This window comes from Poecilia formosa, unplaced genomic scaffold (assembly GCF_000485575.1).
Source record: "Poecilia formosa unplaced genomic scaffold, Poecilia_formosa-5.1.2 Scaffold167, whole genome shotgun sequence".
Classification (NCBI taxonomy): Eukaryota; Metazoa; Chordata; class Actinopteri; order Cyprinodontiformes; family Poeciliidae; genus Poecilia; species Poecilia formosa.
The window spans coordinates 341,235-360,668 of record NW_006800106.1 but is presented as its reverse complement, the minus strand read 5'-3'; the positions used below and the strand labels follow the sequence as shown (position 1 = coordinate 360,668).

The 19,434-nt window shown below is 43.0% G+C and overlaps 1 protein-coding gene and 1 long non-coding RNA gene across 2 annotated transcripts in view; one reads left to right on the top strand and one right to left on the bottom strand.

Annotated features, from left to right (window-relative positions):
- Positions 1-19,434, bottom strand: part of sema4c (sema domain, immunoglobulin domain (Ig), transmembrane domain (TM) and short cytoplasmic domain, (semaphorin) 4C) — a 154,376-nt gene that overhangs the window by 112,631 nt on the left and 22,311 nt on the right. The gene's annotated exons all lie outside the window — the stretch shown is intronic.
- Positions 493-2,971, top strand: LOC107837684 (uncharacterized). Its single transcript, XR_001663723.1, has 2 exons — positions 493-1,011; positions 2,670-2,971. It is a non-coding gene; the product is annotated as an uncharacterized LOC107837684 (long non-coding RNA).

Genomic DNA, 19,434 nt, shown 5'->3' with positions numbered 1-19,434 from the left:
CAAAGCGGTTCACACAACATCCAGTCATTCATATGTTAAGGCCTTAATTTTAGATACATAGGACTAATGTAAGCATGTGTGTGTGGCCATCCTGAAATAGACAGGCGGGGTGGGGGGAAGAGGGAGAACGAATGAGCGGCAGAAGGGCCTGGTTAAAAAGCAGGACACCTGCACACACACACACACATACACACACACGTTTGTCTGGCTATCTTTGTGGGGACTTTCCATTGACTTCCATTCATTTCTACAGCCTAAACCTTACCTTTACCCTTTTCCTAACCCTAACCATCACATACCTAACCCTAACCATCACATACCTAACCCTAACCAAAACTCAATTCATACCTTAGCCCTAACTCTGACCCCTGACCCAAAAACCAGGTTTCCCCTTGTGGGGACCAGGCTCCGATCCCCACAAGGAGCAATTGGTCCCCACAACGTAGTATATGTCCCCACAAGGTATTACAAACAAACGCGCACACACACACGCACACACACACACACCCCTCCAGCTGCTGGCTGCCTGCGTGTTTGACAGGCGGCGCGCTGAGTGGCTGTGTGGACGCCAGCCAAACGCTCGCGAATCACCAATGACTAACTGTGCAAAGCGGAACTCTCTAAGCTAATCACCTGCATGCTCATTGTAAACAAATACTGTAAATTGAGAGTGGATGCGTCGCACAGCCACACTCAGCTCCCCGCACCTGAATCCGCGTTGTCGAGTTTGTGCAGCCGTTATGCGCAGCCCTCTCTATCAAGCCCAATTGTTGAAGCCCGGCGCCTTTAATTGCCTTACAGCAAATTTGACATTGTCCACACTGACTGCACTCTGATGAGAGGAAGAAAAGCGGAGCGGCGCTGGATCCACCACTTCCTCCAATCAGCAAAAGACGAGAGGCACCCCGAAGCCACGCTCCGTTTGATCGCCCGCGCAAGGCAACAAGCCACGCAACGCAACGGGGACGCTAATCTCACGCAAAGACGGGCCTCTGAGTGTGTGCCAGCCTGGTAAGACCGAGCATGAATGCTTTGCGTGCCGGGCAGTGGCGGCTCTAATCAGTGGCACAATTGGAAGAGGCATGCTGCAATAAAGTCCAGCAAAACGCCTGCCAGTCTCATTTAGAGGCAAACAGTCTTCCAAGATCCGACTGAAGAAACACACACACACACACACACACACACACACACAGGCGCGTACAGTAGAGGGGAACACACTCCATCTCGGTGAACATCTGGTGGAGGTCAGCCGGCTGCCAGCAGCCTCCGCTGGCTGCACAAAGCAAAAATGAGAACCGGGAGATGAAAAAGATCTCGAGGCTCAAAAGCTGGACTTCAGAATGGATATTTCCTCCAGAGTGATTGGACTGTAAGTGCAGCTTATCATTCATGCGCCGCGATTTACAGGCTAAAATTAGGGTGGTCCTCATTTGCCGAGGCCGTTATCAGCATGACTGGCTGACAGAGTCGATTCATACCGACATCCCTCCGGGGACTTGTCAATAGTCAGCTGAAGGAAGTATCAGTTATTCATTGCGGACCAGACACGACTGATGAACAGCAGACAGCGCAGCATTTGTCTTCTTCCCGCTCCGCTCCGTATGGGACATGTTATGTCTGCTCGGTTGCTATTCCTGGTCGAAGACAGACAGACTCGTGTCCATGTTTTGCCACGTTACACCCAGTGACTGCAATACATTTTTATGGGGATTTGATGTAATAGACTAAAAACAAAGTGGTGGCAACTTGTGAAGAGAAGACGAGTAATATTTTTGCAAGTAAAAGTTTAAAAAGTCTGTTGGGAATTTGTTTTCAATATTTTGTAGAACCAACTTTTATTGCAATTACTAGGCTGAAAGATGTCATTGACTTTTTTTTTCTTTTTTTTCCATTTGTTCTGCTGCCCTTTGAACAGCCTGTTTCCCTTCCTCGCCTTTGGTGGCTCTACACCAAAAATCACTGAAGGAAACGACACCAAAACCTCTGTAGGAGCCATGAGCGCAACTTCTTTCTTCACAAAATGTAAATAAAAATGGAGTGGAGTCAGATTTTAGTGATTTTAGGATTTCTCTTTTGTCTTTGACAAAAGGCTACGAACCATTTCTTGAATCTAACGCTAGCCTCTCAAGTTTGTTTTGATTGTTTTTACCCAGAATCCTCTAGGCTGCTGAAGTCTGCATCCAGCTCAAGTTTTTAGGAGAACCAGAGTTTACTTTTTTTGGTCCACATCAGAGTTTGATTCACATCTCACCAAACAAACTGGACTTTCTAGGCAAACAAACTAGATTTCGGTTAAAGAAGACTAGAGAGCTTTGATGTGAATGTGCCCTTAATTAGGCCAAAATAACATCAATTCTTGATACAATATCAGGAATGGTTACATTTGCAACAACCAGGTTGGTTTGGATACCAACCAAAAATCATTTGAAATTGGTAGATTTTTTTAGGCTATCTTTGTCTAATATTAAAATTATTTGATGATCTGAAATGTAAGCTTAACAACAAAAAAAGTGTAAATACAAAGAAACCTGTGAGTGAAATATTTATTTGCTGCATTGTTTTCTAGAACTTAAGACATTAAAGTATCAAACAAAACAGGACAAAGAAAAATGTCGAGCTGCTTGAAAGTGATGCAAAGCAACCTCTTCTTTTTCTCTCTCTCCCTTTAGATCATCCTTCAGACGATGAATCCATGATGCCAACCACTTTTTGGAGTTCAAAACAAAAGTAAACCTCCTGCCGATTCTGTTTTACGACAACATTACCAGCAACAAAGAAGAGGATGGACTCCTCCAGCTCTAGACTTTGTATCTCTGGCCCACAACACAGATGCTATCACAGCCTCTGGCACCGCAGCCAGTTATTCGTATCCACTGAGTTTCTGGCACGAGGCGTACGATTGGTTTCGAGTCCTATTGTCTCCGTGAAATAATAATGATAATAAAAAAAAATTTTGGTGTTGACAGAGAAAGAAAGTGATTGTGATTTTAATTTTTTTTTCCTTCTTCTTCTCCTGTGAAGTAGGACTCTTTTACTATCATCCACTCATTTCCTGTGTGAAGAGAAGAGCCTGCGTCATTGCTTCTGGCATCTGATATTGGCTGGAGCCGAGGAGCCGTGATTATTATTCTCGCTGTGCCAGAACCCACGGGAGACCCGGTGGACACAAAATACCGAGCAGCACCTGGTGTGCCAGCTAAACTGAAGAAGAGACGCACGGGTGAAGAAAAGAAAAGGAAAAAAAAAAACGTTTCCTCACATTCACCCACTGCACAGACGTGATTGCTTTGTATTAGGGCCAAATGAAAGTGAAATGGGACGGAATCTTACTATGATGCCGGAAGGGTTGTTTCTCTTAAAACAAGTGTGTTTTCTAAGGGAAAGCTGTGTAAAAATGAGTCTCTGGGCTGAGAGGTGGGACGCCTATGTGGGTGTTTGTGTATGTGTGTTTTAAGAAACATCGGTTTCCATAAGTAGGAGGATGAGGCAGCAAAGCACCGGCTCCGGCCTCAGACCCTTTTGCAATATTGCCCTGGGCGGTTGGGAGATCCGTCCCAATATTTGTCTCATAAAGAGCAAAGCCAAACAAATCTCTCCGGCTGCGGTACCCTGTGATAAAACCCATCATCTTACACACACACACACACACACACACACACACACACACACACACACACATACACAAGGGTCTTTTTCCTGGATCACCTCCACTCCTGGACTTTAGCTTTTCCCTCTGCACGCACTTTAGCACGGTCAGATCAAGACTCAAATTTGAAATCTGTGTGGGCAACGCTGTGTGTCATCTTCATGCAGAACTCTCAAAAATAGGCTAAAAAGGCTTTCGGATGAACCAGCATCGGTTCTCACAAGCTGCGTTTCCTTTACACACATGCGCAAAACTCTGTCGATTTTCCACTAATATCAAACAACCCCGCAATTACACAACTGCAGTGTTTCCTTTAAATGAGAAACGAAATTAAAATCACATGTGAATAAGTTTGCTCACGCGATGTCATTAAAAATCCTCCTCCTACCACTTCCTGTTCGTCTTGTCGTTTTTGCCAGTAGTAACGTCCGGTTGCTGATCATGTGACTCGTGATGCAAAAAAAAAAAAAAAAGTGTTTCCATTGCAGTTTTGCTTATAAGGTATTAGAACTTACAACTTGTTAGTTTTGTCTGGTGTCTTGCACAAAAAACACTTGGTAAGAGTTTTGTGCTTACCGACTGCTCATGCTGCTCCGCAGGTCCCCACTTCCAAAATATCCATAATATTCATTTAAATAAAGGAATAGAGAAAAAAAGATTAAAGTGCTGAAAAGCCACTGAAAGCACAGATGAAAGTTTTGGAGGAACTTGGATCATCATGTAAGATATGAACCTGAATAATTTGATGTATCATCAGCAGCACCTACACAGACGCTGCAGGCGTCTCAGTGCTTTTCTGCCTCTCATCTCAGTTGAGGGAAAACATCTTTATAATCAGACAGACCTTAATGTTCACAGGTGAAAAAAAAAAAAAAAGAACTCAGAAAGCAAGAAGTTGGTTTTCTTCTTTTTAATTGTGCAGCGTTTTGGCTGCACCCTCAGGAGACGACGGAGTTCTTTACACCTCCCTGAAGGAGGCCTTCGCCTAATACGGGCAGGTGGTGAGGGTCATTTCAGCTCCTGCGTGGGCCCTGCAAAGAACAACCAGCGCCTGTCGCCGAATGAGCAAGCTGGAGGGGGGGGGAAAGAAAAACAAGAACCGCCTGTGAGCGCAGCCTGTCATTTCACAGACTCATTCAAGGTCAAAGTGACTGTGATTTTTCTTCCTCTCCTCCTGTATAATAACCAGAGGCAGGGATATCCTGTTTCATTAGCTTTCCGCGCACACACACGCCGCGCTCCCGCTGTCTGTCCGACTAAACGCGGTCGGCCGAGGGTCAGCGCTGCAGCTGAAACAGCAAAGAAGCAGAAAGCTCCACATGGCTGGAGGATTACTGATGGAAGGAGGGGTGTGTGTGTGCGTGTGTGTGTGTGTGTGGTGGTAATAAAAGACCTAATGTACACTATTGGTTCATCTACCTACATGAATGTGTTGTTGCCACATGGTGAACTGCGTCACGTCAAGTTTTTGTGCATCATAACTAGAGATACACCAATCCAATATTAATATCGTGTATCAGTCCGATATTGAAAAAGTATTCTAAATCGGGTATCGGCAACAATGTGCCCGATCCATAATCTATACAGTCTGATTCTATGCTTGGTCCTCTGAGCGACATCATGCTTTATTATTCATTTGACATTATAGTTAGAATTCATAATTGGACTTTCTGAACCATTTGTAAGAAAGTTTCTTGCTGTTTATTTGCTACATGTTTGACCAACACAGTCAACCTGTTTTTGTCAGTTTTAATTTCTTTATTTAGTTTTAGCTTTAATTACTTCTTTTACCTTTTCATGATAATTGTGTTGTACTTTCCCTGTTTTCTATTTGTATAAAAACTTAGCTTTTTGGATAATTCAGGAGCATTTACAGAAATGTCAGTAGAGCCGCACTGTCCCTACCAAATAAATTAAAATGAAATTAATTTTACATTGGGCTGTTATAATTGCACTGGCAGAACAAATTCAAGTTGTGTTTAGCTGTTTGACCAAGTTTGTAAAGCTGTTGGTGTATTTAAGCATACTGTGCTGATGCAGAGTTATCAAATAAGTTTGTGATTCAGAGCATTTATGTCTGTTTAAAAAAGAAAAAAACGCTTTAAGTCAGTTCAGCTGTTTTTCTGTATCAGATCGTACCGGTTGATACTTAAACTCAAATATCGGTATCGGTATCAGAAGTCAAAAAAGTGGACTGGAGCATCCCTAAACTACTGTCTTTGCATATCTGAGTTAGAGTGTGTGTGAGCGCGTGTGTGTGAGCGCGTGTGTGTGTGATAGCAGTAACAGTGTGAGCTCTGTGTATTATCTCATTTCTCTGAAGGCACATGATGACCCTCTTCCTAATGGCCTCAGAGCTCAGAGAGGTGGGACAGGCAGCAGGGAAAATCAGCCTCACCATCTCCCACCATGGCAACAAACTGGCCCTCGGGGGCCCATTGCCTGCTCGGCAGCTCCCCCCCACAGGCTACGCCTCTAACCCTAAGAGACGAACACCGAGGGGAGCTCAACAGCTAAAACAAATTAGATCACCTCCATCTGCTGCCACCATTACAAGCCTCTTCAGCAACTCCAGAGTACATTTCCAAGCAGACCCCCCGGCGGCCATGACATGCGGTTATTTGAAATCAGACAGGATAAAGATTTGTAGAAAGACAGCTTGTGCTTTTTACAGTACCTCGCCAAGGCATTCTTTTATCCTCTCCAGTTTTGTCTCTTTGCACGCATCAACTTGTTTTTATATTGCAATCTAATCGGACAGACTAACACAAAAGAATGAGAGAAAATTATATACGGTTTTCAAAAGATCTGACTCAATACGCTGCAGATCCACTCTTTGCAGCAATTACAAAGTGTACGTCTGTTTTTTTTGGGGGGGGAACATCTCTATTATCTTTGTACACTGAAATTTCTGCCCGTTAGCTGGAGAGAATCTGTAATTTTCCAAGTCTTTTCAAGTCTCTGTTGCGCTTTCAGGCTAACATTGTAAATAGGAGATTGTTCTTTATATTTTGCTTGGTGGAAAAAAAAGGGTTAAACCACTCAATTTCAATTGGTTCCAGGTTTGGACTTTAACTGGGTCACTGTAAGGCATTCCGCCTGCCTGCACATTTATAGGCATTTAAAGGAAGGCAAATCTCCACCTCAAGTATTCCAGTATTCAGCATTCATTCATTGGTTATCTTAGTACAACCAGGGTTGCGTTCACATAGATCACTGATCCATTTTACAAAGAAAATGTGGCAAAGAGAGTCAAAACAGCTGAGTTAAAGTGACATCACACTTACCAATAAACACTTCCAGAACTTTCCAGACCTCTCAGGTTGTTTGGTTCTGGTTCTGCTCTGCATCCCCAGAACCAGAACCAAACGTGGAGAAGCAGCATTCAGCTTTGATCTCCTACTAATCTGTAAAAAAACGTTCAGAAAACTACAAAATGACCGAAACACTGACTTCCTTTAAATCGAGGCTAAAAGCCCAGCTGTTTAGAGCTGCTTTTGATTCATAATAACTGGAATATTAACAATATTTGATGTGTATTTGCTAGATGATGGTATTTAACAAAATGTTATACTTATTGCCTGTTACTGTATTTACTGCATATGATTAAACTTTACTTCCACACAGTTCGTCTAGGACTTCAAACTCGTGAATCGATGGCAAAAGGGATCGGGTGTTGAAGACCACAAGGCTTTCTCTGCCAGCTCAGGTCTTGGTCTCGGAACCAACAGAATTTCCTCCAGAATTTTCCTTAATCAAAGAGTCATGGACTCAGACTTTGACCTTCCCTCCCTCTCTGCTGAAGAGAAGCCATTGTTTTCTCAGAATTACACTTTCACCTCGTGCACAACGGTCGCTACGTCCGCTATGCAGCTTGTAGTATCTATCGGGGTTGAGAAGAGGGGCAATTTTCATTCCATGTCACAATTATGAACTCGCTTGTATTGATCTGTCTCAATAGTATGTTTGTAGGCAAAATGTGGAAAAGCTCAAGGGCGACATTTGCAACTAGTGACAATCTAATGCAATCATTTGTCTGAACCAAGCCACCAGTAAGTGATGGTTTGGGGCTACTGGCCAGACAGCCACTGGAGGACAACTCTGATGTCAGAGGTATGTCAGAGTCAGGGTCAGTGTTGGTGGTTTTTCTCTTTATTGCCGCCCACCGCATGGAATATACGCTGCATGGAGAAAACCCCCCAGCTAAACATCTTCTTCAGTCTAAAATCTGACTGCCCAGAATTTATTTTAATTCTATTAGATTTTAATTAGATTTTTTTGTGCAGTGTCCTGAAATGACTTCTGGCCTGAATAAACTGACTGCTACTCAACACAATATGATTTAGTGAAGGTATAATGTTGATTTGATGCAATGGGGTGCTTATTAAACTCTGAAGCCGTAGAGTTGCGTATCTTAACATTGTGATAATAATTTTGCTCAACGGAAATGTGTTGACTTGGAAAATCGGTTTTTGATAAATAAAAATGTAAAAAAAATTGTCAGTTTTTTTTGGCCCTGTTGAAATTGGTTTATTTCGCAAAACTACAATGGATACACTTTATTAGCATCACACGAGTCAAGTGATCAACAGGATGATGATGACAGGAGGTGGCAGGAGGATGATGGTGAAGGCGTGCTCTCGAATAACGTATATCGTGAACAAACTTATTCACATGTGATTTCAAATGCGCTTTGTATTTAATAGAAACACCGCAATTGTCGAATTGTGTTTTTCAGCATTAGCAGAACATCAACAAAGCTTTGTGTACATCTGGAGTGGAAACGCAGCTAGAGAGACGAGAGGCTCAATGTTTTCTGTAGATGATTTTTTTTTCCCCCAAAGCTAACTTGGTTGTGGTGTAAGTTGACGAGACGAGAGGCCTCAGACGTCTGCTGAAAGAATCTTCGTAATGGTTCTGCTTTGATCGGATCAGTCCACGCAAACGATCTGGGGCTAAAACAAGCGTAAGCTGCCATATCCTGACAGTAGACAAAGCCAAAGGCATGACAGACGGAGAGTTCGGCGAGTAGAGAATCTCCTTCATCGTATTCTGCCAAAACGTCACTGATCACTTTTCACTGATCACTTTTTCACAAGAGCCGAGAGGAGCGTGCTTCCTGCCCCAGGATCCTCTGATTAACCAAACTTGCAAAGGAGCAATGACGGACCGCTCCCTGAAGGAAGTGACTCACGTTTCCATCGGTGCGATCACATCTGCTCTTCCCGACGCGCTCAGCGGGCGGCCTGACTGGAGCCGACCTCGGCGCTCTGCAACTCGACCCACGCGCAAGACCCGACCTGTTTGGGTCGGCATAGCGAAGCACATAATTACATCCACGGACACCGAGACGCTAAGGAATTATATTGCGAAGGATTATCCCTGCTACGGCCACCCACACACACACACACACACAGAGGGGAATGAATTCATGCAAAAGATGCATTACAAATCTACATAATCGCACTACAACTAGCATGAAATCAGGAATAAAAGAGCAAGAAGCGAATTACGTCAAGTCTTTATTTTCTCAAACTGATAAATTTTTAAAAAGATTTCAGTCATACAGGGAGGAGGACAAAGAAGGAAAACACACACACACACACCCACACACACCCACAGAGCCTCTGTGGAGCACTGAGGTCATCTTTATTAATAAACCTTCTGACAACAAACACACTCACATCAAGGCCTTCGCCCTCCCTCCCTTCCTCAACTCCTTGAGAAATGGCATCTGCCAGACTGACACAGTAGGAGGAAAAAGGGGGATGGAGGAGGGAGCGGGTGTCTGTAACCTCTCTCTCACACACACACACACAGAAAAACAGCGGCGTTCTGCAGGGACGGCATGTCGGCGATCTGTCAGAAGGTAACGGAGCAGCATGTGATCGTCCACGTTTGGGCGAGAGTCTAAGAACGAACGACTCGGTGGTAAAGCGGGAATGGGAAGTCCAACCCGGACACACTCTAGGAAACACGCTCCGGCTCATTTGTTCCCACTGACAGGGAGAGAGAGAGGAGGGACGGGTTCTGTGTGTGTGAGGGATGCTCACAGGTGGAGGAGGGCAGGTGTGTATGAGAGCCGGAGGAAGCGGAGGTAAAAACTAAATAAAAATCAGCATCAAAGCTCTTGAATAGCTCACGTTTACGCTTCCGTCTCGGTGCACGTGCACAAACGTTTGCCTCGAGACGGGTAACGAAGAAGAAAAAGTTTTTAAAGCCGCAAAAAGGAGGGAAGTATTCTTTTCTCTGGTTACAGGCTTTCAATTTCCTGTGCGTAGAGGAGGCAGTGCTGCTGACGGAATAAATGGAAAAGATGAGAGGCAATTAAGAAGGGTCTACTGCAATTTGCAGAGCCGTTTATGATGCAGTGAAGCAGCCTTTAACAGGTGGCGTGAATATGGTGCCTCTAAATGTTTTACGGCATAACCGGGGTGAGGTTGTGATGGTGATTGTGTCTTGAGCGACATCCTGCAAGACTCTGGAAGCAGGAGTTCAAGTATGCGAGCAGATAAGACGGCAACGAGAAAACACATCGGTGATGTCCGTAGAGACACAGATGTCAATGTTCATCAATCTGGGAAGAGTTATAAGGAATCTCGTGACAAATATTCCTCATTTGATTTAGAAATCAGTCTAAATCGTGTTGTTGCAAAGCAAAACCTTCCACCTCAGGTGCAGTCTCAAGTAAGAGTTAAGCTCTTCCTTCACCTTATTCCAGGAATTGCTTGTTTTTGTCCCTTCTTCTTTTCTATTGCCTTTGCTGGAAGCCTCTTCGTCACGAGCCCTACCAGATATCAACAGTGTTCCTTTTAAATCAATAAGGAGCCTGTGTGGATGCCTCCCTGCCAGAACGCCGGGGGAGTCTTTGAAGGCGGGATTCTTCTTCTCCCTTCACATCTGCATCATGTGAGAGCTGATGCATGCCAAACAAGACGCATCTTATTTCCACTTCCTCCAGATGAAACCTGCCAAACGGAAGACGCTTCCCTTGACGCGGCTCGTTGCAGAGGACCCTTACGTAACGCGGCGTGTTTACAACCGCGGCTGCTCTGAGGAGAAACGCAAACAAACGAAGGCTTTATGAACTCTGTGTTCATCGACTCCCACGTTGCGTAATTGAGCGATACATTTTTTTAAAAAGCAGGGCACAGAAGCACTTTCCTATCACATTTAAAGGCGGGGAGGCTTCATTTGTAGCGAGCGGGACATTCTGTGACAGGGAACGTCACGAGTTGAAAACCTGGGGGAGCGGAGGGAGCGTGTGACACACTGCAACCTCAGCGGATAGCTGTGCTCTGCAAATGTGGAACAGATGGTTAAGGAGTCGGAGGAGAGGAGGGTTTCCTGGATGTTTGGACAGAGTCTGGCAAAAAAGGATTCATACTGCTTAAATTTACAACCACTAATATAACGTATTTCTTGGGGATTGGATCGTATGTACCTCAAAGAAGACGTAAAATGTGGTGTTTTCTTCAAGGCACCACACTTGGGGTGAGTGTAAAACCTCACCCCAAGGTTTAACACTTAGATACACATTTGGACTTTGAATGGGCAAACGTTTAGGGTCGAACCTCCCACCCAGTCTGACACCTGATTATCCCATTTATTTCGCACCTTCTTTTATTTAGGGCTAAAGTATTAGAGCCAGACTATATATATCATATATATATATGTGTGTGTGTGTGTATATATGTGTATATTGAGTCACAATATTATCAGAAAAAATATTATGTTATGAGACTAAAGTCATATTAGCAGAATAGTCAATATTCCCAGAAGAAAGTTGAAAAATGAAAAGAAAAACAAAAAGTTCTGTCTTTAACATCGACAGATATTTACAGAGTCGTTTCAAAGACCTGCTGCTGATAACATTTTGATCCTGGTGTGTTAAAAGGTTAAGCATTTACTTATTTGTAAAGCTAACACTGAAGCGCAACTTCACAAGATACTCAACATTGTTCATTTTTAATATTTTTCCTGTTCTCACAAAATAACAGCTTTGTTCCCCTAATATTTTGACTTTATTCTTTTATTATTATTAGTTACTTTATTCTTATATTACTCCAACTTTATTATCATACAGCTTTATTCTGGTGACATTATAACTTTATTCTGGAATCACAACAACTTTATTGTACTTTGCACAACTTCAGTCTGGTAACATTATGACTTTATTATCATGCAAATTTGTTCTCATAATACTACTACTTTATTCTTAAGTTATAATGATTTTTTTTTTTCTTAGACTTAGTCATACTTTCCCTGTGCTTTGATTACTGCTTTATGTTGATCCGGCACATAAAATTCTAATAAAACATATTGAATTTTGTGGTAGCAACATGACAAAATGTGAAAAGCTATAAAAAAAAGAAAGAAAAACACGTTTGCAAGGCACTGCAGTTAAAGTGCAAACACGGCAGCCGTCTTAACGCAACTTCACGCGGTTACGAGTGAAACTGTCCAGAACTCTGACACGTCAAACGTGCAGCTGTTGGGAAGGTAGCGAAGCCGCCTTTACAAACCAGTACACAACTGGCAGCACAGACACCGTGACCGATGCGTGTTTCATCGTGATCATCATGAGGCCTTGTTTAGCCCGAAGCTAGCAGCTCGGTGTGCTTCAAACTGACAGGACTGAGAGAAAGGCGGAGGGGGGGAACCAGCAGAAACTTTCCACTTAGGCGCCCACTTCACTTACATTTCATCCATTTCCAATTGGATCCAAACTGAAATCAATGCCGCAGTAATAGACGGCGAGAAACAGTCTTAAAGAGTGCATCGCTACTGGCTAAATGCGGCTGCTGGCTGTTCGATGAGGGGGAGAACAGTTTTGTTGTAATGTTGTAAAGGCTAAATCTTCTATTTCAAGATGGATTAGGGAACAGAGCGGCTGGAGTCTTTGGTGGGAGGCTGCAGATTGTCAAAGCTTTCGCTAGATAATCTGCAAAAGAACAGAATGACTTCTTATTCTGCTCAGAAGCTGCATATTTCATCGTCACGTAATAACGAACAACAAGACAACCTGAATGTTGTCTTGTTAACATGCCGGCTCATTCAGGCATGATAGAAACACACGTTTACAATCTAGATGCTCAAAATAAACCTGCTGTGAAACATTTTTGTTTCTATGTTTGCGTTTTCTGTCACACTTACATGTTTCAGATCGTTTCATACTGTTAGATTACAAAGCTGTTTTCAAATTATGATTTTATTAAGAGGGGAAAAAGCTGTTCCTGCCCTTTCACCCGATCCTGGTTCAGGGTTTCCTGAACATCTGAGACATCTGTCACTCTGGGATCCAAGCAGAGAACCGTGAAGGCGAACTTTCACAGGAGGAAGCAGCCAATCAAGATTACTCAAATCAACGACTCATCCAGGAAGTCCCAAAACAACCCAGGACAAAATCTAAAGTACTGCTGCCCTCGCTTGCCTCAGCTAAGGTCAGAGTTCAACTAACAGGATAAAAATGGTAGCCATGGGACCAAAACACTACTGACCTCAAAGAACATCTCACATGTGCCAAAAAACATCTCCAAGATGGGAACTGGCCTGTGCTTGTGAAGCCAATCCAGACATTCATCCATTCATACACACATTCAAACGCTGATGGTGGTAAACTACTGGAGGTGGTGGTCAGGTGCCATGATGGCGGGTGAAGTGTTTGCACACTGAATGGAAACAAAGCATTTAGAGGTCAATGCAGATGACTTACTTGACATGAGTTTAAACAATATGACTGAATTAAAGCAATTCTGCAAAGAAAAGTGGGCCATAATCCCTTCAAACGTCAGCGTAAGAAAGTCAAAGCCAGTTATCAGAAATGGTTTGATGGCAGTGGTTGCCACCGATTGTGGTTCATCCAGTTACTTCTTCATGTAGGTTCTGGTTATTTTCCCTAAAGAAAAAGAATTATTTAAAAACTGCTCTCAATTTCCTCTGGTTATCTACATCTGATAAAAACATGGAAGCGTGGCAAAAAAAGAAATAGAAATTTGTAAGGGAAAACTCTTTCTCAGAGCTTTATTTAGGAAGATTGTCTTAATTTCAGGCGAACCAAATCACAATGATTAGCATCTTTAAAATAAAAAAAGACCCTGTAATTTATTCTGGCAAATTCTCGTCTCACGCAGCTTTTGTCACCGGGGAGCTTTTTCAACCTTCCATCAAGCGTCGCAAATTGCAGAACGGTTTGAAGCGACAACATAAGCAGACCTGCCTGCAAATAAACGCAAAGCTCGTTGGTAGCAAACGCATGCTGTCAGCGCAAATCAAAAGCACAGCAGTCAGAGTTTAGGATGGAAAAATGTCTTCACTCTGGTAAATGGAAGCCACAACTGCACCAGGGGAAAAAAAAAAAAAAAACAGCAGTGGGCTGACTTTATAGACAGACCGGCAGCATGCTAATACAAATTGGTACATATAAAAAAGGATGCGCCGCACTCAGAGCGAGTCTGGTTTTCTTTTTTATGTCACCTCAGATGAAAATTAGGATGTGTGCTGAGCCGTTGACGAAAAAGCCCGGGTCACAATTGCTGAATTTAAAAAAAAAAAAAAAAGAAGAAGAAAGAAACACAGACAGCACCTGCCAGGACAGACTGACAAAAGAACAAAAAAGAAAAGTCAACAACCATTAAAAGGTCATGGATTTTCTAGATAAAACCAAAGAAGCGTGCAACTTTGTTGGAAAGGGATGATAGCACTATGTAGAAAATCAAATAAACGCTGACGGCACACGAAGTGCAGCAGAGGCCTGTGGTCACCGAGCAGAAGTCACAAGGCTTGGAGGAAATGATAACATGCTCTTTGTCGTCCTATTTTTTTTCTCCAAGTTGCCCCAATCCCATTTTTCCCCAGCCTTTCTCATCATCTCAGATACTTCGACCATTTCTCTCCATATAAGTTTTTTGTGGATTTCATTTCAGCCTCCCCTTCCTTACTTCTTCTCTCAGAGTCTCCGAGTTCTCGCTTCGCATTTTTCCAGTCTATTTAGCTCCCCTGCGCCACGCGTATCTGTGGCTGATGAGTCACTTTTCTTTGAAGGTATAATTCAACACTCTGGGATTCGCACGTCTTTGCTCTCTCTCTCTCGCTGACATCAGTGGATTGTTGCCACTCTTTTGTGCGCGCACGGAAGAACGCCGAGCCGAAAACCAGGTGACACAAAGGTTAGCTTTGCATAACGACTGAGAACAAGAAGAGGGGCTGATCAATTAACGATGCTTATTTGATGCAAACAAAGAGAAAACCTAAGTGTTGCGCTGCTGCTAGGCTAGTCCTTCTAGGGCACACGCGTCAAACTCAAGGCCCGTGGGCCAAATCCGGTCCGCCATAGCTTTTTATGTGGCCGTCTAGGTTTTAGACTGAACATTAAGTCTGCTTCAAAATTATGTTATCAGTCAAATCAAAGGAGTTTTTATCCGTTTACTGCCAAATTATATCAGTCTCTCCAGTTTCTTGTGAATTATTGTGGAATTTCACACAAAATCAACAAATCCACACACTTTTTTGTGCTAATATACAATTGGGAGTTTAGTGCAGACTTTTTCTCAAAAAAAACAACTTTCTTACTTGTACCAAACAGCTGCCTCTGCCTTAATTGATGTCAGATTATAGTCCATGAGCTATACAGCAAGTTATAAAAAGTCACATTTACTGACATAAATAAGTGTAAATGTTGCAAATCTTTCCAAATGAGTACCTCAAACACTTTGATTTTTATTGCAAAAAAATCACAAAAAGTATCAAGAAATCTTGGAGGGACTGAAAAGACGTTCAATAATAATATTTAATTTTAAGAATTCATTGATATCTTAACAGTTTGTGAACAAGTTTTATGAATACATTTTGGCATAATCGGCCCTTTGAGAGAATTCATGATCTTGATTTGGCCCAAAACGAAAATGAGTTGGACACCCCTGATCTAGTGGGACCTCAAGCTGCAAAAAGTACCTGATTCATTGCCCCAGTGAGAGAAAAATTAAACATCACTGCAAAAATACTAAATCTTAATTTTGGTGTAGTTTGGTGTAATTTCGGTAGGCTGTTAGGCCTACCGATTTTAACATTCAAGTTAAAATCGGTAGGCCTAACAGCAGCCAATCAGAGTACACTTGAAATAAGACAAAGCTATTTTTCAGCAAGATGCAAGACCTTATTTACAGTCAATAATTTCTTATTATTGAAGAAAAAAACTTTTTTTCCAAGTACTTTTTTTTTTAACAATATTAAAGAATCATTGACTAAAAACAAGCTATTGTACCTTGCTGAAAAGTTGCTTGTGAGTTAGTTTTGTCTTACTTCAGTTGTACTAAAATATGTGCAACGAGAAACTAGACCAAAATTACTTTGTCAGATTTTGTGTTTATTCAGTGTTCCTGTGGTGGAATAAAAACGATTCACGGCTTTTCAATCTTTTCTGAAAAATCTAAATTGGAGAAGTGAGGCATGAATTTGCATTCGCCCCGCTGAGTCAGCACTTTGCTCCAACCACCTTTCACTGCAATTACAGCCACAAGTAAACATCTCTTATCGTCTTTGTACAGGTAGAAACCGATTCTTTTTTCCACTCACTTTTTGCTTCACCTCAGTCAGACTGAACACAAATCCTCTGTGAACAACAATTCTCAAGTCTTGCCATGCGTTCTCTGTTGGAATTAGCTCTGGACTTTGACTAGGACATGAAATCAATATCTAAACTCTTGCATTACAGGTGTCAGTTTCAAGTCTTTCACAGCCAGATTTAGCTCCGTCCATCTTGCAGTGAAATCAAATCTGATTCCCTAAGCGTCCCTACAGAATGATGCTTCCTAGAATTGTGTCCTCTGGGTGGCTTTTTTAAAAATTTATTTTCTGGGTTTGTTTTTGACCAGAACACCTCCCTCTGTGTGTTCGCCGTGCCGCCCACGCGGCTTGTGGCGACGTGTGAGCGGTGCTTTTCGTGGCTTGTTGGTGTAGGTGTACGGCCGTGTATTAGCAGGTTGAGAGTTGCGCTGCACCCTTCTAATTTTCAGATAACGGACTGAACAACATGCTGGGATGAGCCCGAAGCTTCAATATGACGCACTGTTATTGTAACCAGAACCTGCTTTAAACTTCTCCACAACATCTCCCTGATCAGTCTGCTGTGTTTCTTAGTATTCATGATGTTTGCTCTCCACTAATCTTGGTGGATTTATACCGAGGTGAGACTGTCAAGCGATTAGTATTCTGAAAGCAGGATTTGGTGGTTTTCATTTTGCTTCCGCTTCATGATTATGTGCTGTTTCACGTCAGATTCAAATGAAATACCTTTGAGTTTGTGGCAAAAATGTGGCAAATATGACAAAAGTTCATTAGGTCAGAAAAATGTTGGCACTGTGTATCAAACTTAGCTGATTTAAAGGGGCAGTGTTATGTAAAATCAACTTTTTTGAGCTGCATATCATGTTATAATGTTATTCTCTTGTTAAAAACACACCTGGCGTTTCAAACATGTTTGAGGAATCCTTTAAAGAAATGGCAACCATTCAGCTGTGCAAAACGCTTGCTGGGACCTAGCCCCGCCTTTGGGGCTAGGTCCCCAAAGGCGGGGGACCTAGCCCCCACCTTTGGGGCGGGGGCTAGGTCGCCCCAAAGCTTCTGCCTCACAGAGCATTTCTTCCCCACTCAGCTCCTTCAGACTAGCCAGCAGCAATTAGCAAACACCTGATAGAACTGTGCATTTTGATGAGCTCATTATAGGAGCCAATCCTCAATGAAACTACCAAAAATACTTGGTAAAGACATTGTTAAAGGGTTAACAGAGGAGCCATGTTGTGATGACTTCCTGGAAGTGGAGTTTCAGAAAGTGCAGGAACTTCTTAAAGAGACAGAGGCCCAATTTCAAGGTGTTAAATTTCAAAGTCAAATTTCTTTTAAGTCATATTTGATATATATACTATATATACTAACAGTCACTTGCCTGTGCTATAAAATGGCACTATATTTTCCTGGAAAATATGTAATACTGCCCCTTTAATCACAATCTGAGTGTGTGTGTGTGTGTGTGTGTGTGTGTGTATTTTCCCTTCTTTGAGGCAGCAGGTAGTGTGTAGGACAGAAAATGTGAGAATATGTCACCGCAATGTGTCACAAAGATAAAACGCACATGCTGGCAGATCAAACATGGCCCACCTCCCCACATTTAAACAACTCTGCTTTACAAAAAAACATGCCACGACTTTGTGAGTGTGATCCTGTGCACTGCAGTTCACGTCTTAATCTCCTGCCTTCACCCAAACTCGGCAGAGCTTGTCGTAAACTCGATTTAATAAAGTCTGGCGGGAGCTCTCTGTCGCTGAAAACCGCCAGCCCGACACACACGCGGGCCGTAGATGCACATACAGTCCATTAAGAGAAAACCACTGAGACGAAAAGCGCTCAGACAAAGCGAAGCCCACGCGTCGACTCGCGGACACGCAAAAACGTGAAATCAGGGACACGTAAGGGCACAAAGACACACACTTGCGTCTCAACAAAAAAACAAAACAAAAAAAAACAAAAAACGCACCGTTCCGTTCCGACGCAGAGATAAAGACGCACGCGGGTAGATGCGGACCCGTGTATCTGCAGAAACAAAGAGAACGACACTCAGGCTCAGGGACACAATGAGGGGGGTGAAAAAAGGCCCCCTTTTTTAGCTAATATTAGCTACAGTGCTTGGTGTAATATGTCATGCAGACACAATGAAAGATGTAAAAGCATTAAACAGATTTAAAAACAAAACAAAAAACAGGAACAGCATCAACAGACAGCACGGCCTTGACAACGAGCGGCCAACGTGACGCGCCAAACAGAGGCGGCACGCTGCGACGGAAAATGTGGCTCCGGAGACTACGGCTTGGTGCGCCGAATGAAATGAGATGCAGCGGCTCGGTGGAGCCGCTAAAGTGTCCACGTGGCTGCAAAAGAGAGAAATTACACATGGAAACATGAAGACGGAGCAGAGCGTAAGGCTCCCGCTCTCAAACTGTGACAAAAGGGGGCATTTTGTTTTTTTGTTTGTTTTAATGAGGGGAGCAGCTTTCCTTGAAGCCACCAAAACCATTTTCCGAAAGTCAACCGATGTTTGGCGAAGATCAACAAATCTTTGCACATTTTTCTACACGTTTCGATTCTTCCGCAGAGGACCTGCCAAGGAAATCCAACAGCATTTCATCAACAGCAAACCCAGATAAGGGAGGCAGAGACACTATGGCGAGTGAGCTGCGAGTTGATTTTTTGGCCGGCGTAAAATAAATGGGAGGCGGAGAGATGAAGAGGCCCGGCGAAAGCAAGCAATCATGCTAAGAGAAGCCTTTTTCACGAAAACAATTTAGCACAGCAGCTTGGGCGTACATCTGTTCCAAAGATGTCTTTCAAACCGGCCTCTGTGTTGCACACAAATTAGACAATAACTTTTTCAGGCTTTCAAAACGTAGTGAGGTTTGTGAATTAATTACAGTAACTACCGATCCAGTTGCGTGCAGAAGCATGTCTACCTTCTTCCAACAGGTTATGGTTAGCTTAGCTTTGGCTAACGCCGCGGGAAATGGTTCGAAGAGGACCGAATGTAATAACCTGGCATGTTAGTTAATAATCATTGACCAGTTTTTGCTAATAAATGTGCTCCTAATCGGGTGGTTACCGGTTTGAATCCCGTTTCCAGGGGTCACTTTTCCGCTGTGTCTTTGGGCAAGACGCTTCATCCGCTTTGGCTGATGGTGGTGGTCACCATAGACATAATATAAGAATAGACCCCGCATTGGCCGCTCCGGCGCAGGAAATAC